This window comes from Ammospiza caudacuta, chromosome 15 (genome assembly GCF_027887145.1).
Source record: "Ammospiza caudacuta isolate bAmmCau1 chromosome 15, bAmmCau1.pri, whole genome shotgun sequence".
In the NCBI taxonomy this organism is placed as follows: Eukaryota; Metazoa; Chordata; class Aves; order Passeriformes; family Passerellidae; genus Ammospiza; species Ammospiza caudacuta.
In genome coordinates this window covers 7,999,142-8,008,261 of record NC_080607.1, presented here as the reverse complement: position 1 = coordinate 8,008,261, position 9,120 = coordinate 7,999,142, and the positions used below count along the sequence as shown (strand labels likewise).

At 43.4% G+C, this 9,120-nt stretch overlaps 1 long non-coding RNA gene across 1 annotated transcript; it reads right to left on the bottom strand.

Moving 5' to 3' along the window:
* Positions 1 to 686: 686 nt before the first annotated feature.
* Positions 687 to 3,227, bottom strand: LOC131564494 (uncharacterized). Its single transcript, XR_009275386.1, has 3 exons — positions 3,147 to 3,227; positions 2,219 to 2,625; positions 687 to 1,385 (listed from the first exon to the last, which is right to left on the bottom strand). It is a non-coding gene; the product is annotated as an uncharacterized LOC131564494 (long non-coding RNA).
* Positions 3,228 to 9,120: the final 5,893 nt, after the last annotated feature.

The window sequence follows — 9,120 nt, the reverse complement described above, 5'->3', positions numbered from 1 at the left end:
TACAATCCAAACTATTCTGGGATTTAACTTTTCAGTCAATTCCTTTATCTGGGCACTCAGACTGTTTTCATAACAGCCTCAACCATAATAATTTTCCTTTCTTCCTCTTTCCTTCAACTGGTTGGTGGCATCTGCTATGTGTTTCTTTAGAATTTTGTTCTCCATCCCAACTTCTTCCCCCCAGCTGGACAAAGACACATCTACTTGATTCCAGACAAATAATTTCAACAACCTCAGCATGTTTATCTGACTTCCCTGGTGCCCTTATGGTATATCTGGGAGCACAAACATTCTGCTGGGATATTGGAATGTCCTGGACTCCTTTAGAATATTCCCTGCACATCTCCTATGATAGGCAGCACAAATTCTGTTGTGTTCTTCCAGAGCCACAGCCCAATCTTAGATACCAGGAGGTATTTGCCTCCCCACAGAGCCACTCATGTTGAACCCTCTGCCATAGCAACTCAGCCAACAAACAGACAATAAACTGCTTTTATTTTCCTAAGCAAGATCCTGGTATTCAAACACAATGACTAAAAAACTGCAGTTTTTTCAGTACTGCCACTTCTCTGAGTGCATTAAAACACTTCAGTCTGGTGTATTTCTTTATAGCTGAGCTCTTGCAGGGAAAAGATTAAGTTGAAGAATCCTTAAATCTTTCTCTTTTTTTTTTAATCTTGGTATTTATGTGGAAAAATGCAAACGAATATAAGCTGCAGTTATACATAGCAGTATCTTTTTTAATCTACAAATAGTTAAGAAGGAGAAAGATAAGGAAAGAAAACGAAGGCCTTAGTGAAATACTGGATTGTATTTAATGTTAGCAGGAATTTGTACACTTTGTAACTATTCCGGTTTTTATTAATTAATAACATAAAAACATTCTGGTTTTTATTATTTTGTAAGGTTCCATCACATTTGGGCGATTACTTCTAATTTATTAGCACATTAAAAAGTGTCCCTGAGAATAATGGCCAAGGCAGAGGAGGACAATGTGACGGGTTGGGGCTTTGGGAGATTTTTTGAGCTTTGTACAGCGGAAACGAGCAAGTCCAGGAGAGAATGGCAGATAAGGTGAAGCACATCCCTTCAACCAGAGCAAGCCTCTCAATTCCAGCATGGGAAGGTTTGGCCAACACTGAACACTGCAACCATGTCTTGCCTGGCATATATTGGTTTCTTGATTTGCTTATGAAGAGCTCTTTGTTGATGTGCCTAAATAAGATAAAGATCAAGAAAATGGAAAACTGCTTTTCACGTGGTGTTACCAGAGGGATGGTGTCACCCTGTTCTTCTAAATTCTTCTAAGCCTTCTGATGTTTGCATTTTGTAATGGAGTTTCTCATGCATTTCCCATGTAAATAATTATTGTTTTGCGTTCCTTCCTGAAGGAAGAGAAAATTAATAGACTGTTAGTTTGACCAGGGTAGCTGGAGAAGTGGCAGTTTCACCCTCCAATCCACGGTCACTTTTGAAAATTATTCCAGACTGCAAGGCAAGATGTATTCTATTGCCATCTGTATGGCAGATTGCCTTTGTCAAGTGGGCAGTTTGCCTTATCTCTCTCTTTGAGTGACCACAATCACTCCTCCCTTGGGAGGGGACATCTGCTGATAACAGCTATTGAATGTCCCTGCATGGCTGATAAGAACTACAGCATCCCATTGGGAGATGTGAGCCCAGAGGGAGGAGCCAAGCATTCCTACCTGGATATAATCCAGAGGTTCTGGAACACCAGCACAGCTTCTCCACTGGATTCCCCAGAGGAACAGCAGCTGCCTCTCATTCCACTCGATCTTCAGAGGAAGAGACTGCACCTTTCTCCAGGATCCCTGCTCCATCAGAACCAGCCCTGACACTGCAGGAGGGCTGAGCCACAATTCCAATGGGACTGCTGCCAACAGCCTGACCCACAGGGTGTCAGGCTGGGTTCTGGCTCTGGCAGTGTTGTTCTAGTGTACTGCATTGTTTATTTTATTTTTTTATTTTGTTCCCTATTAAAGAACTGTTAATCCCTGCTCCTGTAATTTTTGTTGCCTGAGAGCCCCTTAATTTAAAATTTATTGCAATTCAGAGCCGGGGGGGGGGGGGAAGAGAGAAGGTTCATTTTCTCTATTTCAGGGGAAGCTCCTGCCTTCCTTAGCAGACACCTGTCTTTCCAAACCAAGACAAAAGTCTATAAATATTAGAGTTCAAAAATAAACTATGTTCTTTTTACCTTAGAAATTCCAGCTTGTGTGTATCGTTCATTTTGTATCCTATTGCAACAGGCTGGTGCCAGACTGTAACTTTCTGTCCTGTGAATCATGCACTGGCCCAGGTTGGAGGTGACATTGCTGATGCTGATGGGCTCCCAAAAGCTCTCCCCAAGGGCAGCCAGGCTTTGACTCTGATTTCAGGCCATTGTCTCCCCCTTCTTCATTTCCTGCTTGGTTTTAGTGCTGTGGAAGCTTTGCTACACTGGCCAGAGCCACAGGATCAATAAAGCAGAGGAGGAAAGAGCCTCATTCCCACCTGCCTCGTCCATCACTGGCAAACCTGGCAGCTCAGTTCTGCTGCCCGAATCCCATTTTTTCACTTGACAGAAAGCTTCTCTTGGAGAGCGCTGGGGGAGAGACCTAAAACCTTCCATACATTAAGGCAAGTGAATTGATACCCTGTCAGATGATGAGAATCTCTCTTCATCTGCTGAGAGTTAATGATGATTTATTAGGCAGAACAGACAGGTCCCAGGACATATTTGCAAGGACTTGTCAATCAGAAAAAAATTCCCCCAGAGATTTGGACTAAGCTTATTTCATACTTTTTACTTAGAAGACATGAGAGGACAGTGAGATTCAGTTTGAAGTACTTCTCAGATAACATGGAGCTTTAGAAAGATAAAAGGCTAGATGAAAAAAGACCTCTTAAGACCTCAGTACAATCCCATGTCATCCCAGAAATGCCACTAAGGAAACATGTATAAGTGAATAGGATTTGGGGGGTGGTAAAATAAACATGACAGCTTGTAGAGAAGATTCCCAATGAAAAAGAATGTCTGAAATTAAATCAATGCCAGGCACACTGCCTTAGATCTCAATATAAAACACCAAAACATCTTCAAATAACTGAACCTGGGATCTCAGTATGTAAATTTTGATACTCACAGATCAGATTCAGGGACCTGTTGATCATCCGGGTAGAACTATTTGCCCAAAAGTAAATGTCTCCATTTCTGTGAGCCAGCTTGAAGTCAAGGGAAAGAAATAATTATTTTGGAGGTGCTAATACAGTCGAGAGATGAATCAGCCTGGAAAAGCACCTGTTGCCTTATATATATCAATTCTATTATCATTATAGTGCAAGGATTCCGTATCGCCAGAGCCTCACACCTCCTCAATGTCTCCTGCAGGCTGCTCCTCTAAGCACTACCTCCTCTTAGTCCTTGCAGTAGCCATCTGACTCCAGTTTTCACCAATCCACTCTTTTATACCACGGTTCTTATTGGCTACAGGTGTTGCCTGTTATCATCCAGCCTGCTCCAAATCTTTAGTAATTGGTTCCAGCTGCAACTCATTGGGGGATAAGATTACATTCTACATTACCTACATTCACCCATACTGTGTCCCCATACAAGCACCCACTGCTCCTTGGGGAATCTGGGCTCACTCAGTCCAGGAAGATGCTAAAGGACTCTGAAGCACAGAGAGGGGAATCCACCCCAAATGACCACCCCACTCCTTGTCAAAGACTGGGCCATGGGGGTCTGAACAGAAGATGGGACAAGCTCACAAGCCTCCCTGAGTTCTAAAACTGTCTTGTCTATCCTTTCCTCTATATAGAACCATATTCAAGGGAGGTTGGAAGGCAGAGGAGCAGCACCAGCGTCACCCTCCTGTAAGGCAGGGTGTGCAGGAAGCAGGGGCTGTCTGTGCCTCAGGATGAGCATAAGACACAGCAAAACCATCACAGCAAAACAAAACCATCCCCACCCTGTGACTGTGACCACAGAGCACATGCAGCAAGGACATTCTCCTCTGCCTGTCCAGACTGAGAGCTAAGAGGCCCAACAGACAAAAGTGAATGGGAAATGCTTCCCACATCTCTGTAAGACCAGTTCTCACATTTATTGTGACCCATGGCTATTCACCCAGAGGGAGGTGGCAGAAGGGTGGACAGAGCCCTGCAGCAGCAGTGTTTAAAGGTCCCAGCTAAGATATGGAAGCAGCAGATATTTAACCTGGACACAGGTTCTGCACACCTCCAGCTCTCTGACCATGTGAAGGCGCTTGTGCCCTGCTGCCTTGAGACCCTCCTCCAGCTCTCACCTACCCCCTCCTTTGGAACAAGCCTTGCAGACAGCAAGCTGGGGGCTCCTCAGGGTATGGGAGAGCAGCATTAATCACCTTTGAAAAATCCTCATATTTTTTAGTGACAACAACCTGTGTAAAAGCAGAGCGCTGGCTGCAGCATCCCTGTTTGCTGAGATTTATAGCAGAGCAGCAGGAACCTTCTCCAGGCTGCTGCAAGGCCTCTCTCACACCTTGCTTTCAGCTTAGAGACACAGATCAGTCTTTGATTTATAAATGTAAGGTTTCTCTTTCTACTCCTCTAAAATGAAAATAAAGAATTTCCCAGAAGTGGGCCAACGTATGCAAGCCTTTTTCACTCTGGAAGATACAAGAGGTGAGCCCTACAATGGCAAGAGACACAAACTATGGGATTTGAAGAGAAAAAAGCAGGGTGTCCTACCAAAGGGGCTGTGTGTGTTCTGCACTCTGCAGCCACCCAAGGTCTCTCTCAGCAGTGAGACAAGATCCAGCTCCCACAACAGCCCAAGCCATGAGAGAAAACTGCCTGACATCAATTTTGTTTTCCTTGCAGGACTGTGTGTTCCCCTCAAAGCCATCTCCCCAGAGAGCCCTGCAGTAACAGAAACTGTGATCTTCCCTGCACCCATGGGGAGCTCAAACCTCCCTCTGCAAGCCAGAGTTTAGCACTGCCCATCAAGGATGTCATGGATGTCTCTGCAAGCCAGAGCTCAGCACTGCCCGTCATGGATATCATGGATGCCATGGATGTCATGGATGTCATGCATGTCATGGGTGTCTCTGCCAGCCAGAGCTCAGCACTGCCCATCAGGGATGTCATGGATGCCATGGATGCCATGGATGTCTCTGTCAGCCAGAACTCAGAACTCCCCATCATGGGAAGTTATGTCAGACCCAGCACTGGGTTTTGGGGTCAAGTGCCAACCACATCAAAAATTGAAAAGAGATCGTTCCTACTCAAACCCCAGTCTTGGTGTGTCCACACTATACTACAAGGTAATTAAAAAACTTGGAAAATTAATAAAGTAAGAAAAAAGATCAGCCCTTTCCTCCATGGTCTGATGAACAGATGGGTTCTGCTGTATATCTCTCTCCTCTAACTGGATTTACTCGTGCAACCTGAACATTTTTGTGTCTGCAATAGAGATTTTCTTCTGTCCTTGCTCCCTGCAGTTCCCCAGCCCATTTCTCATTGTCATTTGAGCGGAACTAAACTTCCATGGAAAGTTTATCATCACAGAAAGTAAAAGGCAGGGAGGAGAAACACCCACTGTAAAGACTAATGGCTCAGCTGATTGATGCCAGAATGCAGCATCAGCTTGGTTTGGTTGCTTCAGCGTTTGCTGTCACTGGGCAGAAAGTTCCCCCACTCCAAAAAGTTATTTTATAAATACACACTCCTTCCAGCCTCCCATCAGTGGGCATTAAGGGGGATCTTGTGGGAGCACTTGTCGTATAATGTTAAGATATGAAAGCAATCTCTTCACATCTGCCTAATCTGTAACCAAAGGTGGGACTGAGCTCCAGGAAAACAATTCTCCTCACCCTTGGGCTGCAGCTCTTTGCCCTCGTTGCCTGCAGTTAATATTGATTATCACCTTGCTCTTCACCACACTGTGGGTAACAGCACATTGTGAGGAGATCCCCCCTGAGCTCCAGCATTTCTACAGACCCAAGGAGCTGTTTAAAGGGAAATCTATAGGGGGGAATCCCACTCCAGCCAGCCTCTGATGTGGGGACGAACCCGGGATGTGCAGGACAGGGAATTGCAAGGAAGTAGCCTTGAGGGAGCAGCACAAGAGCTGAACCACAAGGAAGGACACGACCATCTATAGGTAACATCTTATGAGCCACAGAATCTGCTCCCATATGTTTAATCACTGCTGGGGAAGATAAATCAGCCCCTCTGATTTACAGAATTACACAGGATAATCCTTCCAAAGGAGGAGAACACCACTGTGATTTAAAACTTTGCAGGATTTTCCATTAAGAAGATCCTGCTTTTGACCCAGGTGTAATAAACAGCTTCCTTCTGGCCTGGATGGATCTTTGTAATCTACACTACTTTTTGCTTTATGCTTTCCTTGTTTTTATTTCAGATTTGGTGCACATTACAAACACCTTGCCAAGAAGGGAAGTGTGAGCACTGGGATTTAACACCTTGGTGCTCCTGCAGCTCTGCTGTAGGGACAGAGTCAGGTATTGTGCAGCACATTTGCTTTTCTCTCCTTTTTTTTTTTTTTTTTTGTTTAAATTAAACTCTTTGTATAAATAGTCATTCTGTCTGATTATATAATCTCCCACATTTAGATCGTCTGTGTTGCAACCATGGCAACTCCCAGAGCTGAGCACATTCGGTTCAAATTTCTTTCTAAATTTGCTGATGAGGGTGAAGAAACAGCTTTGGAAAGCCTTCTCAGACAACCTACATTTGTTCTTTGCTTGTGAAGCTCAGTCCAGCTTGGACTGACAGGAACCAGAGCCATAAAAAATGTTAAAAACAAGTGTCCATCCCCTTCCAGCTCAAATGATTGACTCTCTGGTACTAGCTATGGATAAGAGCAACATCATCAAGGAAAATAAATATTAAACTTTTTTAAATTAAAATTAAGCAGGAGGATTGAACAGGAGAATGAAATCTCCCATGCACAGAGCAGGCAGCACCCACAGTAGCTGGGCAGATTTCCTTGCCTTGCCTCTCCAGTGAACTTTAGCTGTCATTTGAAAACCAATACTGAAGATAAAAGATTCCAGAATTATCTTCTAGTGTGGCTAATAAGCCATCTGAGAGTGATGTTACCTGTCTGGAATCCTGATATTTGCTCCTAATTTTCTCACTGCAGAATGTGGCTCGGTGGTTGGGTGAAGTGGAGCAGCTCAACCATGGAATTCTGGAGCCTTTGGTAACACTGAAATAATTTCAGATTATAGTCTGATACTGAAAACCCACTCAAGACTGCCAGCCCCCAACTCTTCCCATCCTCTCATGGAGTTTGCAAAGAGAAAGTGAAGCAAGGTCCCACACTGTGTGCAAAGCAAGAAAAGCAGAAGCAGATTTTAAATAACAAATTAGGGGGGAAAAAGTGTAATTAGGTAACTTTTCTAATCAACTATTGTGATCACCTACTGTATTTTGCTATTTATATCAGAATTCTTGGTATTGCCTTCAAAGGGGTGAATCAGTACAATCAGGTCTTTGTTTTCCTTATGGCATAAACACCCCAGATGAGACAGAGAGTCAGATTTTCAAGTAACGTGACTGAAAAGGCTCAATACTGATCACAGCTGCCAAAACGTGCCATAAGCAACAATGAAATGCAGTGATTTTGCACTTGAAGCACTTCCAAATTTACTGGGACTGCAATCCTACTGTATTAGGTATTGGATAAATCCTGTGGTCAAATTGGAGAATTTATGCAAGAAGTTAAATTTTGCATATGCCATTGCCCATCTGTTTTGCAGAATTGGCTTCTTCTGTAGCAGCCCAGGCTGGTGGACAGTGCCAGATATGGCCTGAGGGACTGCAGAGTGGTTTGGGTCTGGTTATAAAGCTACCTCACATCCTAGAGATTGTTATCCTCACACAAATGTGACAAGACCTGTAATCCAATTGAGGGAACCGAAAAATAGTCCTTCATACTCTATTGAAATCTTCACGGCAACGAATGAAAGCAAAGGTGTCGCAGACATTTCTCCACAGAAATCCTTCCTTTCATATTTCTGTGTCTTTGGGAGCCAGAGGCCCCCGAAGAGAAGGTAAACAATTATTATCAGCTGCTGTGGAATGCAATAGGATTCACCTTGATTGGCTCATTTTCTATGTTTATAATTAAGAGCCAATCACCAGTTCAAGCCAGGGGACTGAGTCCTTGGCCACAACTTTGTTGTGGGTTCTTTTCTATCTCTTCTTAGCTTAGCTAGCTGCTCTGCAAACCTCTCTCTATATTCTTTTTTAGTATAACTATAATGTATATATCATATATTAATAAATTCAGCCTTCTGATCAAGAAACAAGATTCACCGTCTCTCTCTCACCAGCAGCGACCCACTCAGGCCGCTGTAATACAAAGGTTTCACACTTAGTGCAGGTGCTTTAGAGCTTGTACAGAATTTAATCTCTTGCTTTGCCTGGGTATTTACAACAATGAAAGGCCCAGCCATGCACAGACAATTCATGCTACAATTACACTTACAAAAGCAAGTAGCAATCAATAGCTTGTGTAGACACCGATTTTGATTATACTTAATCGATGGTGATTATAATAACTTACTTATATCAATTAACTCCTTTCCATTTACATCTTAATTGCTATACCAAAGAGTCCTAGAAGCTGTACAGCAAGGTCTCCTATATTTTTTTCCTCAGGCTGTCATGAGCTTTGACACCATCAAGTGCTGGTTTGATGCTGCAGACTGGAGGGAGAACAGAGATTAAATGCAATTATTAATTGCATACATTTGAAACCGAATAGGGGAAACAAGACAAACAGGTTGCCAAATTTATGCATTAACAGTAACTTGTTGCATTAATTTGGTTTTTCAATGATGATTTCTAATTCCTGTTTCACTATGTGAGGAGAAGGAATACATTTCGACAAATACTTTTGTGGAGATGCTGGACTCATTTCAAATGTTTCTATTCTCCTACCTGTAGACGATGGATCTCTTTGTTATCTCCTTCCTTGCCTGGTAATCCCATGGAAAACTGAATAAACTCAGACACTCCAGGGAACAGCAGTAGCAGAATCAGGCTGGAAGATTCACAACCCACTGGGACTTGGCACAAGGTGGGGAAGGTGTTTAAATAAGC